The sequence below is a fragment of the Sus scrofa genome, chromosome 1 (genome assembly GCF_000003025.6).
Source record: "Sus scrofa isolate TJ Tabasco breed Duroc chromosome 1, Sscrofa11.1, whole genome shotgun sequence".
Lineage (NCBI taxonomy): Eukaryota > Metazoa > Chordata > Mammalia > Artiodactyla > Suidae > Sus > Sus scrofa.
This window is the reverse complement of record NC_010443.5, coordinates 93,057,221-93,078,623: the sequence shown is the minus strand read 5'-3', so window position 1 is coordinate 93,078,623 and position 21,403 is coordinate 93,057,221. Positions and strand designations below refer to the sequence as shown.

At 37.1% G+C, this 21,403-nt stretch overlaps 3 pseudogenes; 2 read left to right on the top strand and 1 right to left on the bottom strand.

Moving 5' to 3' along the window:
• On the bottom strand, positions 385-4,042 carry LOC110259467 (annotated as a pseudogene).
• On the top strand, positions 4,379-5,343 carry LOC110259465 (annotated as a pseudogene).
• Positions 13,029-13,789, top strand: LOC110259463 (annotated as a pseudogene).

Below are 21,403 nucleotides of genomic sequence, written 5' to 3'. Positions count from 1 at the left end.
GTGTAGGCCAGCAACTACAGCTCCAATTCCACCCCTAGCCTCGGAAACTCCATATGCCATGGGCGTGGCCCTAAAAAAAGAAAAAGATACATTAAATAAAAAATAAATGATAAATAAAATGAAATTTACCAGGACAATGACAAGGTCAGGAATACTAACACATTTATATTTCAATATCCAAATCAAAAATCTAGTTTAAATAGTCTTTTATTTCTATTATTATTTGTAATTTAAGGTTATTTTATTAAAATAAAAGAGTGAACAGATGTTGGACTGTAAATTGCAAGGTTAGCATAGATTCCTGTATTGATTTATTACTGAAAAATTCTTACAGTCCTCCAAAAAAGAAAAAAATGATTATGTCCAGCTTTACATTTTATCAATTTAACATTGATTTAATAATTTAGCCTTGATTAACCTCTTCACTGACTCTTTCACATCTTTGTTTCTGAGGCTGTAGATCAGTGGGTTCAGCATGGGGATGACCACTGTGTAAAAGACAGAGCCCCACTTGACCATGACCCATGAACCTTTGGAGTTAGGAACACAGTAGAGAAAAAGGATGGTCCCATGGAAGATGGTGATGGCGGTCAGGTGGGAAGCACAGGTGGAGAAGGCTTTGTAATGCCCCCCTGTTGAGGGCATCTTCATGATAGTGATATAAATGAAAACACAGGAAGTAAGAATGACCATCAGGCTGCTTATTTCATTGAATGTGGCTGAGACTAAGATGATCTGCTGGCCGATGTGGGTGTCAGAGCAGGAAACAGCCACAATGGCAGCATGCTCACAGACAAAGTTGTTTATGATATTATTCCCTCTGAAGGACAATTCCAATAGAAAGTAGATAAGGGTCAGGGAACAGACCATAGCCCAAGAGTATGATGCACCCACTAGCAAGGAACAAAGCTTCTGGGACATGACAACTGTGTAGAGAATAGGGTTACAAACTGCCACAAATCAGTCATAAGCCATCACTGCCAACATGAAAGTTTCTGTCACCACAAATAGGCAGGCAAAGAAGAACTGCATGATGCATCCAGTGAAGGAAATGGTTCTGTCTTCTACAACCAAGTTTTCTAATAGTTTGGGTGTAACAACTGTGGAGTAACAGAAATCCACCAAGGACATGTGGCTGAGGAAGAAGTACATGGGGTGCAGAGTCTGGGACTGAGCTTGATCATCAGGATCATGCCCAAGTTCCCCAGCACAGTGACCATGTAGATGGTGAGGAAGACCAGGGAGAGTGGCAGCTGGAGACCTGGACATTCCGAGGGGCCCTATAAAGTGAAAGTGACACCATCACTCTGGTTTTCTTGGTTTCTGTGGACAATGTATAAAATTTGATTCAGAGAAATGAGAAGTAAATTTTGGATACAGCAGGTTAAAATGAGGAAATGTGGAGAGACCTAGTGAATATCTATAAATTGTGTTATGGAAAATACTTGGTTTCAACATTTACATTATTTTTAAAAGCTAGAATTTACTAATATCACAGTTTTTGAAAGAGTATGAAATATGTGCAACTGGAATAATAAAATAAATCTGTCGAGTTAGGGAAAACAAAATTGGAGTTGGCCCTGTCTCAAAAGATGTGACTCAGTATCTATAGCGGCAGCTGTCTTCATGAGACAGACTGACCTAATATTTTGCATAAATATGATTTTAGTTGAATTGCTGCTCTTGAGAGAAACATATTAAGAAACCATTGAGAATCTACAAGTTCTTCTCCACCTAACTTGTTGTATTGTAAGAATGTAGAACTCAAAAGGCAATTAATGACTCAGCAAAATGGTCAATTTTTATTTTGCTGTTGTTGCTCTATTTCTGGATTTTCCTTTCCAATAACCCTGTTACGCTTAATCACACATTTCTCTCCCCTCATTTTAGGTATTTCTTGCAGAAGAACAATGTAACATTAGCTACATTTACTTAATTACTGAAATTATAAAAAAGCTTTCACCTCTTCTTTGGCATATTTATAATATGTTTAGAGGGCCTGGGAAATTTCATGTGCCATGGGTGACGACAAAAAAATGAAATGAAATAAAATAAGTTAAGAAGTGATAAAGAGAAAACACAATCAAACGCTAAACCCAAACATCAAGCCGTCAGATATATATGCCACCAAAACCTTAGGGATGTTAACACTAGAGAATATCATTGAAATATTGCCTAGGAGACCGCAAATAGAGCAATTAGCTCCTGTGATATTTTGTTTGCATAAGATTTTTTTCTAAAGATTGGTGAATAAATTAATCATGACTCTATCTAACCCATTTCTCTTTTAATTGATTTTTTTTCCTTAATAGCTGATTTACAGTAACACATTTGTCTTGTAAGAATGTTGAACCGGGAAATGTACTTTATCTTTAAATACTTGGAAAATACATAAATGTACCAAAAAATTAGCTGTTGGGCAGCAATCCCAAAATTCTTAATCATTATTGAAGTTCTGATTTTCCCCATCTATATATGAATATGTATTTATCAATGTGGTTTAATTATAAAACTTACATAATAAGTATGATGTTATAATTATAGTGTTCCTTACCCTTTCTTTAATTTAACATTGTACTGTGAGCTTCCTTGTCTTTGAAGACCATATGTTTTCTTAAGACAATGCTGTTTGAATTACTATTCCAAATATGAGCACAACTCTGCTCATTTATTTATCTTATATTTATTATTGAAATTGAAAAAATAAAGCTAGTACTCTGGTTTTTAATTTATAGTCTAGCTTTGTGGGAAGGAAAACATATTTACTAATTAAAAAACTGCCATAATTTAACATATAAATATTTCAATATCAGTGATTTGATTTAATAGAACAGGTATCAGCAAGCTTTTTTTTTTTGGAAAGTGTCTTACAGTAAATATTTTTGTTTTTGTGGGCTAAAATTTCAAATATTGAATTCTATCTGATTTCAGCTACTCAATTCTGCATCCTATAGTATGAATGCAGCCATAGGCAATACACAAATCAATAAACATAACTCTTCCAATAAAATTTTATTTATGAAAATGGTAGGCCATATTTGGTTTGTAGCTCACAGTTATCAGCCCATGCAATAGAATGTTCAAGGTCCAATATTATCTTCAGAGCAGTAGGTGGATGTCCTCAGAGTGGGGATGGAGAGACCTAAGTTTCCTCCAAATTGTAGATAATAATATAATGATTGTTATCATTTCATTATAATATAGTGGTAAAATGATTATTTGCTTTAAAAATACTACACATCTGCACTGTCACTATGCATAATGTTTTTGTTTTGTTTATTTTTAAGTTTTTGCCCAGAATGTTACGAGTGTGCTTCACATATTGAGATACTTGAATAATGTCCAAGATATTTCCTGATTGACTAAATTACCATAGGACTTTGAACTTTGAGTGGAACTGATCTCAGAGAGACAGCAGTGAGTGATGGCTTGGAGTGAGGTCTTACTTCTCTGTTCAGGAGTTGAATTTGGGCAGCCTGGATGAACACCAGGAATGCCAGTCAGTAGACTAGCTAGACGCTGAAAGCAGAATTGTCCTGATTCTTGTTCTCTCTTGAAAGCAGGAATGTTTCAAGGAGGCAAAGACCATAAAGACAGGTACAAAATGTATTGTTGGAAACGCAGTGCAACACATGGGAGAGCACACAGAGAAGTCCTCGAATGCAAAGCAGTAATCCACACCCAAAGGAGCATCCTCCTGAATGTGGAGTGCACCAGAGAGATGATATAAGTCACTTATATAGGACAGTTACTCCAGGTCTTTGTCTTCCTTTGAGCAATTATCTTGTTTTATCTTTCACACCTGAACAGACCCTGGGCCCTCCTGTGATCTGTGTGCACATCTTTGGACCAAGATGGATTCTAAAGCAAGGCATGGTGGAAAGATAATCTCGACTTGTTATGGCCTGGCACCCCTTCCCTTTCTTACCTAGAGGTCATGTGTATTTGGGGTCTCCCTGACCCTGAGGATGGATAGTATGTGACTATCTTGGTCATTTGTCCAAGCCGGGCTTAGCAGCACTTTTGATCCTGTCATTGCCATTGTTTAACACATTTACAGAAGACATGTCACACAAAACTCTTCACTATACTTGTACACAAGATTCCATCTCTCTCAGATCCTTCTTCTGCTAACACTCATACAATAAAAGCCTTACATGTATATTTTCATATGGACCCTAATAATCTCATTTTCTCATACATTCACAATTGATAAATCTTCAAGAGATTAGACCAAATATTTAATCTCAAGGAAAATCTTACAAGAATTTAGAGTCCAATAAAATATAGGCCTTTGTTATTTATTAGAGGAATAGGCTTAATAAACTCAAGATTGAGCTAAAAAAGGACTTTTTTTCCAGGTAATGTGGTTAATAACATGAACTACATGGAAACTAGGAATGATGTAATGGATTTCATTCTACTGGGACTCACACAGAATCCACAGGTGCAGAAAGTCATATTTGTTGTGTTTTTGGTCATCTACACTGTCTCTCTGGGGGAAATGTGCTCACCATGGTCACCATCACTACCAGCCCATTAATGGGGTGCCCCTTGTACTATTTCCTGGCTCATCTCTCTTTCATCAGTGCTTGCCATTCCTGTGTGGAAACCCCTAAACTGGTTGTAGATTCGCTCTATGAAAAGAAAACAAGCACCTTCAATGCATGCATGATGCAAATCTTTGGGCAACATTTCTTTGGAGGGGCTGATATCATCCTGCTGATTGTGATGGCCTATGACTGATATGTGGCCATCTGCAAGGGCTTGTGCTATGCAACCATCATGAATTGGCAGCTATGTGGCCTGCTGGTGGAAGTGTCATGGGTGGGAGGCTTTCTCCATGGATTCACACAGATCCTTTTCATCTTTAGATTGCCCTTCTGTGGTCCTAACATCATAGATCACTTTATATGTGACCTGATTCCTTTGCTTAATCTGGCCTGCACCGATACCCACACTCTAGGGCTCTTTGTTGCTGCTAACAGTGGATTCATCTGTCTGTCAAACTTCCTACTCTTGGTTGTATCCTATGGGGTCATCCTTCAAACCATAAGGGCCCAAAGCTTGCAGGCCAGATGCAAAGCCCTCTCTACCTGTGTCTCCCACATCACAGCAGTTGTCATATTCTTTGTGCCCTGCATATTCAAGTACATGCAACCAGCAGTTACTTTACCCATTGATAAGGCAGTTGCTGTATTCTACACTATGATAACTCCCATGTTAAACCCCTTAATCTATACCTTTAGAAATGCCCAGCTGAAAAATGCCTTTAGGAAACTCTTTAGTGGGAAAGCCATTTCAAGTGAAATAGAAATGTGCCTAGAACCCAAATTTGAGTGAAGAGAGGCAAGGGTCATAAAGAGATTTTTGTTAATCTCTGCAAATACAACCTAAGAGATAAATAAAAATAAAATCACTATGAAGCATAGATTCTGCACAAAGAGGAGTTAAAATGGGTACAAGGAAATGGAGCAGAACAAAAGCTAGCCCAGTGCTATTCTCTAAATATTTTGAAAATTCTATCAAATTGGGACACACTTTCACCAAATTTATCAATATATATGGATTCAAAGCTTTTCTTTTAATAAAACAAGATAAAGGCAATAAAATATATACTGGTGTTTAGCAATAATCTCTCTAACAATCCAATGAGTTAGATAGGCACTGCTGTTATCACCATTAACAGCTGAGTGACCAAACAGAAATGAGTAAGTGCCAAAACAGAGTTACTGAAGAACCAGTTATCAAAATATAACCGATCCCTGAGACTATGATCTTAACTGCTGCGATATACTGTCAGGAAATGATGACAAAAAGGTAACATGATTAGAATAGTCACCATTCATTGAAATGGACTGAGGGGCTGTGCTGGACCACATACATGTGTAATAAATAAAGCAAATTTTGACAGGTATATCATCATATGAAGAAATATTTTTCATTTATATCCTAATATGTATGATATTTTGCACTATACATATCTGTTAGCATATATACTATTGTATAATTGAATACATAAAACTAAATTCTAATCATTTTACTACTAAATTCGCACATTTAAATATCATGGTTTATGGTTAAATATTTTCTATAACCTTATGTTAAGAGACTCCTCTGGGAATATAAAAGATATGGGCCATTTAATTTATAAACCATAATGAATATTACATCGTATTTCCAAATATCCTTATATCACTCAGAATTATTTTGTATTGTCTTTGTGACCATCTTCTGCTGATAATCCATCAGAAAGAGGGATGATTCCGACACAGCTTAGAATAGATTTACAAGGAGATCCTGCTGAATAGCATTGAGAACTATGTCTAGATACTCATGTTGCAACAGAAGAAAGGGTGGGGGAAAAATGTAATTGTAATGTATACATGTAAGGATAACCTGACCCCCTTGCTGTACAGTGGGAAAATAAAAATATATATATTAAAAAAAAGAAAAAAAAAGAAACTGAATATTAAAATAGTAAAAATGAGACTACATAAAAAAAAGAAAGAGCGATGATTAAAAAAATGATATTTTCTTTAACAGGATTTTCACGTTATCAAATTTATGAATGTAATATTTTATCATGAATTTCAATGTATTAAACAATCATATTGGAGTGTCCACTCTAGCATAGAGTAGGTAAAGAATCTGACTTCAGTGGCTCAGGGTCACTGTGGAGGCACAGGTTTGATCCTCAGTTCAGTGGATTAAAGGATCAGGCATTGCCAAAGCTACAGCATAGGTAACAGCTGTGGCTAGGATATAATTCCTTGTCTGGGAACTTCCATATACTACAGGTGCAGTCAAAAAAAAAGGGAAACAGACAAACATCAAAAACCAGTCATACTCGTAAATATGTGCCCACTTGAAAACAAGAGTTCGAACAAGTACAATAAATTGTGGTTTCTAATAATTAACAAATGAATAAAGGTAAGTATAAAGAGGGAAAATGTAATAAAATATAGAAAAAAAATAGTACTGGAACCTAAGAAATTCTTTTGTACCTTCATCTGAGACTTTTACTTATATTCTTTACAATTTGTTTTTCTTACTGCTTAAACTAGGAAGAAGAAAAAACTTAAATGAGTATGTCATTATATGAAGAAATAGTTTACCTTGAGGTTCTCCCTGCTCCTAGTAAGACGTCATCACACCATAAATGTGGCCTGTTTTTCCTCTATTTCTCTGTTAATCAGGTTGATGTTGGGTAACATTACATCATGAAAAACTATGTTTGAAATATGTACCTTCATGTATGCAAATTCTGCAATTTCAGAATATATTCCATTCATTGTTTCCATCCCTCATTTATTAAACAATACATACTTCAAGTCCAAGGATTCTAGCAGGCACATTGATAGATGTTGGGGCTTCAGTACTGAATAAAGAAAAACCTGAGTGCTGCTTTCACAGAGAGACCCCAACAAGGGACAGAAAATGACATCACATTGTTATAACCTGTAAGATAATGAAGCACAGTGTGTCATCCAAGTCTGTTAGGAAGACACAAAAACAGACATGGTGGGTCAGAAAAAAATTTCAGGATGAAAAGACATCCAAATGCGATGTGATGGATAAAATGCACTCTGAAGAATGAATAGGCATCAGGGAGAGTAACAGTGTTGACGGGAGATGGAATATTTATCAAAAGTCAGCAGGCAAATACAAGAATGTGAAGTTGGAATTCCCATCATAGTGCAGTGGTTAACGAATGTGACTACGAACCATGAGGTTGTGAGTTCAATCCCTGGCCTTACTTAGTGGGTTAAGGATCTGGCATTGATGTGAGCTGTGGTGTAGGTCAGAGATGCGGCTCAGATCCTGCCTTGCTGTGGCTTTAGTGTAGGCCGGCGGCTATAGCTTTGATTAGCCCCTAGCTTGGGAACCTCCAAATGCTACGGGTGTAGGCCTAGAAAAGAGGCAAAGTCAAAAAAAAAATGCAGAAGTTCTAATAAATTAAATATTCCTGTATTTGTTAAATCAACTATTCAAAAGTGATTTCCCCAATGTCCACTGTGTGGCAGGCAACATGCTGAACATTTGGCTCAAAGCACATTATGAAGTGAGATACATAGGGACAGAGAAGGTCAATGAGGGTCTCGTAATTGTTTGAAGGCTTAATGCTAAGTACTCTAGGGAAAATTTCCAGTGTACATATTTTGAAACTAGAAAATGATGTAGGTTTGAGTATTAGAATGATAATTCTGGCTTCTATATGGAGGATAAGTTGAAGGAAGCATCACAGGCAGCAGAAGGGGAGCTAGGAGGTTACTGTAATGATTCAGGTATAAAAGGTTGGAGGCTTGAGCTTTGCCAGTGATGATTCAGAATGAGGTGGACATGGCTGCTTCTGGTCAGATCTCATTCACTGGGCCCCACTGAACCCAGGAATTGCTGCTGTGTGTCTGGGCTGCTGACAGCCCACAGCCCCATTCTTTCTGGACACCTATGGCATATGGAAATTCCCAGGCTTATGGTCAAAGCAGAGCTTCAGTTGCCAGCCTACTCCACAGGCACAAGAATGCCCATCCAACCACATTCAAGACCTAAATCGCAGCTTGCATACAGAAACTCCAGGACATTAACCCACTGAGCAAGACCAAGGATTGAACATGCATCCTGAAAGACACTATGTTGGTTTCCTAACCCACTGAACTAGAAAGGGAACTAAGGAGCTCTTATTTTCATTTTTATTTATTTATTTATTTTTGGTCTTTTTGTCTTTTCAAAGGCTGCACCCAAAACACATGGAGGTTCCCAGGCCAGGGGTACAATCTGAGCTGTAGCCACTGGCCTACACCACAGCCACAGTAACACAGGATCCAAGCTGCATCTGTGACCCACACTACAGTTCATGGCAAAGCTGGATTCCTTTACCTGCTGAGTGAGGCCAAGAATCAAATCCATATCCTCATGGTTCCTAGTTGGATTCATTAACAACTGAGCCATGACGGAACTACTGTTTTGTCTTTTCCTTTTGTTTTGTTTTGTTTTGTTTCTTATTTGTAAATTTTACAGAGAACATGCAAAGAAATTCCCTCCCCCCAAAAAAACATACCTATAACAACAGTTTAAAAACATACCTATAACAACAGTTTAAAAAAATGATCAATGTCATTGTCATCAAGGAGAGCAAACTAAATCCTCAATAATTTATCACTGCATATCTCCTAGAATGACTAAAAGTAAAATAACGCAAAGGGACCAAAATGTCCCTTGTGTTTGAATTTAGAGTGAGCTTCATGTGTTTAGATATCAGTCTACAGGTTTAATGTTGCCTAATGTCCCATACTGACCATCACCGGAGTACTAGCAATAAATCATTGAGGACATTTTAGAACTTCTCTTTTCTTCCACAGGCCTCTGGTGAATGTGAAAAACAGGTTATGAATTTGAGTACTTTTAAATCACTGTCATTAGTTTTACGCCCTCTCTGATCTGGTTGTTTATCAAGAACACTAGGTTTCCAGGAAAAGGGTTTCATATTGATGAAAAGACAGCATTCTCTCTCTGCCATGAGGGCACAGGTTAACCACATCAGAGATCCTCACACTGGAAGTGCGCCATCTTTGCTATGCACATGACATTCAAGTTTCTCAGATACCCAGAGTCACACAGAGAAAGGGGACTCAGATGTTTTGTTTCCAAGGGCAGGGAATACAATTCCCCCACACAAGAATATGTGCTCTTCCAACCCATCTCTCCAGAATACCTGCTTCTAAGACAAAGCCTTTCCATCAAAGAAGGTTATTAATTCCTGGGAGAGAAAATAGCAGCTCTAAGAAAAAGGTCATTTACCTTTTTGTGGATACCTCTTTAAGGATCCATGCAGGGCATGGGTACATGTCTTCTGTTTCTTTGTTTCTTTACAAATCCAGAGCAGCATGCATCATCCTGGATGGAATCACGCACTTTGATGTGTTTTTACCACACATTCTGCCTCCTGCTTATAGCACCAGAGCCATCCATCGAAGCTCATTGCTCTGTGGTGTTCCAAATGAATCCATTCTAAACTCAACTCCCAGGTTTTCTGTGGAAACCATTTGAGGTGTTAGGCTAGCAGCATGTTTTTAGACTGTTAAAATGACATACTTATCTATTGTCGATGTGATAATGAATTATCTGGAGAATCTCTTTTATATTGTGTCAGGTCTTTCATATTGAAATGTATTTATCCCAAAAGGAGGTCATTGTGAAGATGGATTAGTTTTGAACCCTCTCAAATATCATTAATATCACCCAAGACCAGACGGTAAGTTTCTCAATAGTCCAGACGCTGATTACAGATTGTCACTTTATATACATATAATGATCCTGATTTTTCAAAATTTTTCAAGTAGAATAATAATGCATTATGTCTTTCCCTACTCTTCAAGATAAAGTTGTTGAACATCACTAATCTACCCTAACAAATGAAACACTCAAGATTAAGAAATGTATTTGGGGAGTTCCCGTCGTGGCGCAGTGGTTAACGAATCCGACTAGGAACCATGAGGTTGCGGGTTCGCTCCCTTCCCTTGCTCAGTGGGTTAAGGATCCGGCGTTGCCGTGAGCTGTGGTGTAGGTTGCAGACGCGGCTCGGATCCCGCGTTGCTGTGGCTCTGGCGTAGGCTGGTGGCTACAGCTCCGATTCGACCCCTAGCCTGGGAACCTCCATATGCCATGGGAGCGGCCCAAGAAATAGCAACAACAACAACAAAAAGACAAAAAAAAAAAAAAAAAAGAAATGTATTTGGGAGTTCCCGTCGTGGCGCACTGGTTAACGAATCCGACTAGGAACCATGAGGTTGCGGGTTCGCTCCCTGCACTTGCTCAGTGGGTTAATGATCCAGCGTTGCCGTGAGCTGTGGTGTAGGTTGCAGACGCGGCTCGGATCCCCTGTTGCTGTGGCTCTGGCATAGGCTGATGGCTACAGCTCTGATTCGACCCCTAGCCTGGGAACCTCCATATGCCACGGGAGCGGCCCAAAGAAATAGCAAAAAGACAAAAAAAAATAATAATAATAATGTATTTGTAGTACCCAGCTCTCTACAACAGATATCTTTCTTTGGCCAAGAGACACATTTGAAACAATCAAGACTAATCATGAGATGTAAACAAAATTTAAACACAATTCACACACACACAAAGGTATAAAGGACACTATTAAGTTATATAAATCATACACTGTTTAGTCCAACAGGAATATCTTTTCCTGAGATCCACCATTATGTATACAATGAGGCTCCTGTAGCTCTTTTAAAGGAATATTGGAGATGAATCCTCCAAAGTTCATTACATGGTTAAATGTTTTTCTGTATTATTGCTGAATATGGCCGTTCTTCCTATACCTACATCCATAGAAAGTCAGAAAAACAAGTGAAGCATCTTTTTCTGCAGCATGTAGTGCATATGTTCATATATGTTTCTTCAATCAATACCCACAATAGCTTAGTGCACATGAATATTCTCACTTGATATTAGAGGAAACAAACTTGTAATGTACCATGAAATGCGCCTCAGATCAAGAAGCTGAGAGTGGGGAAAGAATTTTCTAATCTGATTTTTATTTCTGATTCTCAGTGTAATGCACTCCATCACTGGGATCATCAATTCAATGCTTTTCAGGAGTATCTGAGGATTCATGATTAGTAGGGAAACTGGGGAGGAAAGATCCTAGGGTGAGGGAGAGAGAAAATGAAAACAGACCTTCAGTGAAAGCAGGACCACACAGTTATCCAAAACTGGAAATTCCAATATGTTGAACCATGTGTATATATGTCTGAGTCTGTGTGTATGTGTATTAATATGTCTGTCAATGAAATTAATTCATATATACATGCCTCAAGAGAGTATTATATAGTACCATAACTATTAAGGTCACATCAACAGGAGTTGACAAGTTGAATAGTATTTATTTTAACTTAAAAATACTGGACACAGTTAAAGAATTTGGAGGAAAAATAAAGCTAAAATGTATAATCTGAACTATTCTTAGATCTGCCATTTATTAGCTGCTTGATTTTGGTGAGATCCTTAAATTCTCTCTGCTTCTTCTCCCTAGTGTGCAAAATAGGTACAAAAAGGATGGTGGTGATTATGTCATAATATTGTAATGAGGATTAACCAAGTGCCTTAAATAAAAAAACAGAGTGCAATCATTATTTCATTAAGCCAATTAAAATTAATTTTCTTGTACCATAGTTGATTTAAATTAAGGTTTAGCTAATATTATCATGTGTATTCCCATTAACATTAGTCTCTAAATTTCTTTTTTAAAATTATTTTTATTTTTTCCACTATAACCGTTTTACACTGTCAATTGTCTACTGTACAGTATGTAACACTCTTTACCATGATCAACATGGGTGGAAAAATACCATGCACATGTTTCTATTGTGCAATTCCCATAGCAATCAATTATTACAACCATCTTTATCAGCTATAATAAAGTTATCTGATTGAAGACACATGGTTTACCACTTTCCTTACAGCAGACTCTCCTGTACCCTGTTCATCACCTTCCCATTACCAATGTCTTCTTAAATTGAATTACATTTTTAAAGTTAATTTTCTGTCCTTTGTCCCCATGATAGGTTTCTGTCCACTTCATCCAAGTAACAAAAACCTCTTCACTAGACTTGTACAAAAGAACTCCTCTCTCTCAGATCCCTCTCTCCCTCTTCATATTCTCCTATTGACACTCTTATTCTCAAATTCTCATACTATCACAATTGAATAATCTTCACGAGATCAGATCAAAATTTTTTCATCTCAAGGAAAATCTTAAAAGAATGTTGAAGCCAGTGGAATAAAAGCATTTGTTATTTATTAGATGGAGAAGCTTAATAAACACAAGAGCAAGCTAAAAATAAAAGTACTGTATTTTCAGGTAATGTGGTTGACAATAACAGCACTACATGTAGACTAGGAAAAATGTAACAGTTCATTCTACTGGGACTCACACAGAATCCACAGGTGCAGAAAGTCATATTTGTTGTGTTTTTGGTCATCTACACTGTCTCTCTGGGGGAAATGTGCTCACCATGGTCACCATCACTACCAGCCCATTAATGGGGTGCCCCATGTACTATTTCCTGGCTCATCTCTCTTTCATCAATGCTTGCTATTCCCGTGTGGATACCCCTAAACTGGTTGTAGATTCGCTCTATGAAAAGAAAACAAGCACCTTCAATGCATGCATGATGCAAATCTTTGGGCAACATTTCTTTGGAGGGGCTGATATCATCCTGCTGACTGTGATGGCCTATGACCGATATGTGGCCATCTGCAAGGCCTTGTGCTATGCAACCATCATGAATTGGCAGCTATGTGGCCTGCTGGTGGGAGTGTCATGGGTGGGAGGTTTCTCCATGGATTCACACAGATCCTTTTCATCTTTAGATTGCCCTTCTGTGGTCCTAACATCATAGATCACTTTATATGTGACCTGATTCCTTTGCTTAATCTGGCCTGCACTGATACCCACACTCTAGGGCTCTTTGTTGCTGCCAACAGTGGATTCATCTGTCTGTCAAACTTCCTACTCTTGGTTGCATCCTATGGGGTCATCCTTCAAACCATAAGGGCCCAAAGCTTGCAGGCCAGATGCAAAGCCCTCTCTACCTGTGTCTCCCACATCGCAGCAGTTGTCATCTTCTTTGTGCCCTGCATATTCGAGTACATGCAACCAGCAGTTACTTTACCCATTGATAAAGCAGTTGCTGTATTCTACACTATGATAACTCCCATGTTAAACCCCTTAATCTATACCTTGAGAAATGCCCAGCTGAAAAAATGCCTTTAGGAAACTCTTTAGTGGGAAAGCCATTTCAAGTGAAATAGAAATGTGCCTAGGGCTCTAATTTGAGTTAACATATCAAGAGACAGAAGGACATTTTTGTTATTCTCAGAAAATAATACCTGTGAGAGAATGAACATAAAAACCACTAGAAAGCATATATTCTGTCAAAAGGGGAATTACAATGGGTGCAAGAAAATTTAAACAAACACACAAAACAAAAAAAAATAATAATTAGCCCAGGACTATTCTCTAAATATTTGGAAAATTCCTTCAAATTGGGGCACACTATAGCTAAATTCATCAATTCATCTGGATGCAAAATTTTTATTCTTTTTTTTTTGTCTTTTTCCCTTTTCTAGGGTTGTACCTGTGATATATTGAGGTTCCCAGGCTTGGGATCTAATCGGAGCAGTAGCCGCCGGCCTACAGCAGAGCCACAGCAATGCGGAATTCAAGCCGTGTCTGCAACCTACACCAATGCAATGCTGGATTCCTTAACCCACTGAGCAAGGCCAGGGATTGAACCCAAAACCTCATGGATCCTAGTAGGATTCATTAAGCTCTGAGCCATGATTGGAACTCCCTGAAGTTTTTATTCTAATGCAACAACATAAAGTCAATAAAAGTATATACTGAGGTTTAACAATAATCTCTGCTACAATCCAAAGAGTTAGGTAGGTAGACACTGCTATTATTGCCACTAAGAGCTGAGAGAACAAACAGAAATGAGTAAGTTCCAAAACAGAAATACTGAAGAACCAGTAATCAGAATATCACTGATCGCTCAGAGTATCATCTTTACTGCTATGACACACTGTCAGGAAATGATGACAAAAAGGTAACATGGTTAGAATAGTCACTGTTATTAGCAATGGACTGCATGACTGTGCTGGACCATATACATATGTAATAAATAAACTAACTTATTACATATATATCATCATAGGAAGAAATAAAATTTTTTCATAGCATGAATGATGTTACACTATATATGCATATCTTTTAGCATATATACTATTACATAATGTGTTGATTACATATATCTAAATTCCAAAAATTTTATTAGTCAATCTGTCCATTTTCAAATATCATGGTTGATGGTTAGATATTTTCTGTACATTGTGCTTTGTAACTCCTTTAGGCATATAAAAGATCTGGGCCATTTAATCTCGAAAACATAAATAATGAATATTACATCATATTTCCAAATTTCCTTATATCACTAAAAATCATTTCATATTGTCCTTGTCACCATCTTATAGTAAAAAATAAGTAATATTTTGTCTGACAGGAATTTTATTAAATTCATTAAATTAATATTTTGTTATGAATTTCAATATATTAAACAATCATATTGAAGTTCCCTCTCTGGCACAGTAGGTAAACAATCTGACTGCAGTGGCTCAGGGTCACTGAGGAGGCACAAGTTTGATCCCCAGTTCAGTGGATTAGAGGACCAGGCATTGCTACAGCTGTGGCTGGGATTCCATCCCTGGTCCAGGAACTTTCCTATGCTACAGGGGCCGTAATTACAAGAAGAAACAACAAAAACAGTCATACTCAGAAAGTATATGCCCACTTGAAAACATGAGATTGATCAAGTAGAATATTTGTGGGTTATCACAATTAACAAATGAATAAATATAAGTATAAAGTGGGAATAATATTATAAAATATAGAAAAAGTACTTGAGCCTAGGAAATTCTTTCTACCTTTATCTGAGACTTCTATTTATATCTCTTCTGAAACCACAATTTGTTTTCCTTACTGCTTAAACTAGGAATAAGGAAAAAATGGAATCTGTGTGTGTCATTTTATGAAGAAATTGTTTACCTGATAACCTCCCAGCCCTTAGCAAGATTTCATCACACTGTTAATGTGGGTTTTTCCTCTATTTCTATGTTCATCAGTTGGCTTTTTGGTAACATTACATCATGGAAAGCTGTTTTTGACATATGTAGCTTCATATACGCAATTTCTGCAATTTTAGAGTAAATATATTCTATTCATTGCTTTTGTTTTTCATTCATTAAAAAACACATATTTTGTGTTCAAGGATTCTAGCAGGCACATCAATAGTTGCTGGGGCTTTAGTACTGAATAAAGAAAAAAACCTGAGTGATGCTTTAACAGAGGGACCTCAACAAAGGAGTAGAAAATGACATCACAGTGTTATAATCTGTAAGATAATAAAACACAGTGTGTCATAAAAGTCTGTTGGGAAGACACCCAACACAGACATGGTGGGTCAGAAATTTTATTGGATGAAAAGACATCAAAATGGGATGCAATTGATAACTACATCAGAAGAATGAATAACCATCAGGGAGAGTAACAGTGTTGCTGTGAGATGGAATATATATCAAAGGTAAGCAGGTGAAAATAAGAATGCAGAAGTCCTAATAAATTAAATATTCCTGTGCTTGTTAAATCAACTGTTTATTCAAAAGTTAATTCCCAAATGTCCACTGTATGCCAGGCAAAATGCTGGACACTTAGGTCATAAAGGGACAATAGTACATTATGAAGTTGGAGAGAAAGGAACAGAGAAGGTCAAGGAGTGTCTCATAATTGTTTGAAGGTTTAATGCTAAGTACTCTAGGGAAAGTTTCCAGCATACATATTTTTAAACTATAAAATTATCACATTAGCTTTGAGTTTTAGAATGACAATTCTGGCTTCAGTATAAGGAAAATAAATTGAAGGAACCAAACATGCAGCAAAGGGGACCTAGAGGTTACTGTAATGATTTCAATGTAAAAGAACACTGGAGGCTTGAGCTTTGCCAGTGATGATGCGGAATGGGGGTGAAAACAGCTGCTTCTGGTCAGATCTCAATCACTGGGCCCCAGGAACAGCTGCTGTGTGTCTGCACTGCTGACAGCCCACTGCCCTTTCCTTTCTGGATGACTGCATTAGAGAAAAGTGGAACTACCCCCACTTAGGGATCATGCCCACATATCCAAGTTTGCACCAGTGGGCAATGAATGATTGAAGCATGGTGGAAAAGGCCTTGTCTCATGCCCATCACTGGAAAGAGCTCTGCCATACAGTATATACTGCAGAGTTCCACGTATCCAGGCTGAAGCCAAGTATATCCCCCTTTTCCTCCTCTCACAGGCAGTTTCCCTCCTAACTTCCACTTACAAATTACTTTCATAAACATTTGTTCCAAGAGTCTGCATCTAGGAAAACCAAATTAAAATGGAAAATCGAGAACAGTTCAAGAAATATTTAGGAGTTATAAGTAAAAGGGCTTGATAGAAGATGATGATGTAAGACAGAAAAATGATGAATGAAATCCATATTCTGCTTTGGTTCATTGGATGCTTAAGAAGCAGCAAAAAAGGAACTGAGAGAAGATGATGACCTTTGTCAGTGAAGAGGTCTCTCCACCCCAGTGGACATGGCCACTCACCCTCTGGCTGAAGGATTAACCCTTCCTTGACTGAAAAACCTGTCATGAGCTCCCCTATAACAGTTGTCATGAAAGGCAATGCTGATTCTCCTCAGGACCCACCATGGACTCCCCAAGGTGCTCTTCATTCTTTAACCAGGCAACAGTCCCAGCAGACCCCTAAAAGCGAGATACAGTGTGACACAAGAGGGGTGCCCTATACTCCAAAATAACACCTTGAGTTCTCTAATTTATACAGACAGAAATCCATGAAATATATATGAGAATGGATATCATAGTAAGAAAAAAATTTTGAACTAGGCTTGACTTGTTGGTATGGACACAAAAGCAGAGATCCTGCTTTTTCTTTTTCTTTTTTTTCTTGTATTTTTTAGGGCCACACTGGTGGCATATGGAAGATCCAAGGCTAGGTGTTCAATCAGAGCTTTAACTTCAGGCCTACACCACAGCTCACAGCAATGCTGGATCCTTAACCCACGGAGCGAGGCCAGAGACCAAACCCGAATCTTCACAGACACAAGTGGGTTCGTTACTGCTAAGCCACAAAGGAAATCCCAGGTGTGTCATTTAACACTGCTGCTGGGGGAGTCATGAAAAGCACTAACAGTCTGCAAGGTGAGGAGGAACACATGAACCAAAGGTGACCCACAGTGAATGGCTTAGAAATGCCAGACCTGCCTTGGTTTAATGCTGAGAAAGACAGTCAAAGGCATGGGTAAGTTGGAATATTTGAGTCAATACATCAATTAAAATCTACTCAGCCACCCTGGGATGATCTAGAGACGTCAATTTCATCAATATCCAGAGAAAGAAATCTGTAGAGGGAACCTCAACATTCTTGAAAAGGTCTGTGATGGCCCTTTTCCATGGGCTAGACCATTAGTGGAAATTATGGCCACTGATTTGGGAAATCCAAATGACTGTAACTTAATGAATGTAAGTAATTTCAATGAAAGTAACTGAATCACAGGCCTGAGTGGCCAAGCAATGGCCATTAATCCCAAAGGGGGTGTGGGCCTGGTCACCATAATGGACAGCAGAGTCAAAACAACAGGCAGAATAAAACACACAAGAACACTTAGAGTGTTGTCCAGTTGATCATGGCATCCCTAGAAGTGAGACAAATAATAACTGTAATCAATTCTTAATCCATCTGTGTCAGCAGAAAATCTCTAGCTGATGGCAAAAGCATGCTAACTGGAATCACAAAAACAGATATGCATGGCTTTGCAATCAACTCTTGGACATATATATCTTAGAATTCCATGAATATAGAGGAGATTGGAAGGACCCTCATACCTTGCTAACAATTTACAATGTATCATTTTCCTAGACTTCTCCAAAGGGACAAATGGCATTCAATCAGAGTAACTGTCCATTGTGGAAAAGGAAATAATCAGAACTTCTAGGACTACTGACATTAATCTGAAAATTATATGAGGATATCCAAAATAATACTGTTGTCCAGCAGAGTAGTAACTGATAGAAAATTTATGATTTTTGCAACTTTAGTTCCGGTCCATTTACATTGGGTTCATGGTCACAGAACCTATGCTGTGGTTATTTCCCCAGTTCCAGAACACATAATTGGAACAGGATAATTAGCAATGGGCAGCATCCCCACATTGATTCCTTGACCTGTGAATTAAAGGGCAGTCTAGGGGGAAAGGCAAAGGGAGAGGTGTTACTACTGTAATGAGTCGGTTCTTCACTACGTTATAAGATTTCCTTTAGGTATTGAGCCACAACGCATGTACTAATTCATAAACTTTTATTTTTCGAGTGATTTTAGGTTCACAGCTAAATCGAGAAAGAAGTTCAGAGACCATATAGAGCCCTTGTTTCCACACTGTGACACTCTCCTCATCAGAATGATACACTTGTTAAAATCAAAAGAACCTATACTGATTCATTATGACACCCCAAATTCATAGTTTACATTAACGGTCCCTCTAGGGACTGTACATTCTATGGGTTGTGACGTATATGATGACAACATCCAAAATGGTCAGAACATACAGAGGAGGTTTACTCCCTATAAATCCTCAATGCTCCACCTATTCATCCCTCCTCTTTTCCAAACCCCTTATGTTCACTGATATTTTTGCTGTCACCATGCTTCTGCCTTTTACAGATTGTCATATAATTGAAATTACACAGCAAGGAGTCTTTTCAGTTTGGATTCTTTCTATCTGTAATATACACTAAGGTTTCCTGCATGTATTTTCAGAGCTTAATAGCTCATTTCTTTTTAGATTTGAATGCTATTCGATTGTCTGACTATGTTACCTTTTATTTATCTATTTACCTACTATTGAGTATCTTATTTTTTTCCCAGCATTTGGTACACATGAATAGAGCTGTTACAAACATCCATGAGCATAAAAACTGCTTTTTTGTTGTTTTTATTTCATCTTGTGTCTTAATTGTGTTTTTAGGCCACATCTCATTTGTCTTTCACTAGATTTTATTTTATTTTATTTTCCCACTGTACAGCAAGGGGATCAAGTTATCCTTACATGTATACATTACATTTACATTTTTTCCCCACCATTTGTTCTGTTGCAACATGAGTATAATCTTAATATTAATTATTGTTGATTGAATTAATTTTAAAAATTTGTATTCTTTCATTTCATAAATGTGCAGAAGATTAATTTATAATGTAAACTATATTATAATTGTAATAAAATCCTATAGATTTACGAAATACTACATTTAATGATTTTAAATATTTAAACATGGCTTTGAAAATAAAGCATTTCATTGCTGTTAATAATTTTTTTTTTACAAAACAAAGAAAGCTAATTGACTTAAGACAAGAAAAGATTATTTTGCATATTTTTCAATTTTTGTGGCTATATATATTAGGTCAACTTTCCTTCTTTTTATAGGGTCAGATTCCCTGATTTATCTAGGAATGAATCCAAAAATAATCCACCCAGATTGGGCTGCCGAACATTAATTTGGGTAGATATATGCTTCCTTGCTTGTGATCAAACACTGACAACCTGTCATAGTAAACCAGTGTAACTGTTGTTGCATTCAAGGATAATTGAGAAATATACCTTCGGAAAGAATGGCAACTAATGACATCAAGTGTAAAAAATCATCATTTATATTTCATGTGTTAATACAATTTAAAAATACATACTGATATTAAAGTTTATGGCAATTGGTAAAGAATAGGTACAATTGTGAAATTGCCCAAGTATGTTTGACTTTTGCTAGAAATTTCATGCAAAAACCAATGTCAATAAAAGGAGGTAATGCGATGGTAACTTTTGGTCAGTTATCTCTCAGTGGCCTTTGTTTCAATATTGAATAAAGGAAAATTTCATGGATTTTTGTCTTTTGTATCTAACGTGTAATTTTAAGACTATTTAATCATGTAAACTAAGCGTAGGATAGAAATACTTCACTTCTGGTGGCCATTTTATCCACTGATAAGATATTCTCTCTCCACAGTGGGTTTGCAAAAGCCAGCATACCTTGTGTATGACAGTCATATCTTGGCCCACAGGTGTCTGTTTTGGAAAACACTGAATGCCTTGATAGTCAGGTATAATTCTCAAACTAATTGTTTAAGCTTTCTAAAGTCTCTTCTTAAAATTAGGATATTATTACATAATTCATAAGTTAATGAGGAATATGAAATATCCCTGGGACAGATCTCATTCATAACACACAGTTCTTTTCCTCTCACACCCTCTCTTATTTGAGTGAGCAGTTTAGCAACCAAATTGTCATTCCTACATGTAAACCTAAGTATAACAGAAAATGTTTTAAAAAAAATTCAACCATAGTTTAAACATGTGCAATCAGATACACTTCAATTTCAATAATATGATCATGAAAAACTTTAAATTAGTTTGGTGATAGGCCAGTTCTTTTAGGACATTTTTAACACATATCGCTTGCCTGAGTTTTCTGGCACTATGAAATAGACTGAAAATATTTATTTCTTTCCTAGGCTTGAATAAATCTTTTACATGTTTCATGCCATCAGCACAGGAGCAGAAGCTCTTACATTTGACTTAAATTTGTCAGGACATATTTAGGTTCTCTCTTAATGTATTAAAATGTAGCATGTTATAAATTTATTTTGGTTGATTCATGTGAAATTATTCTATGTAAGATGGCAGGTATTTTGAAATGGAAAAGTCCTTAATATTTGTAGATATTCAATCCCAAACTGA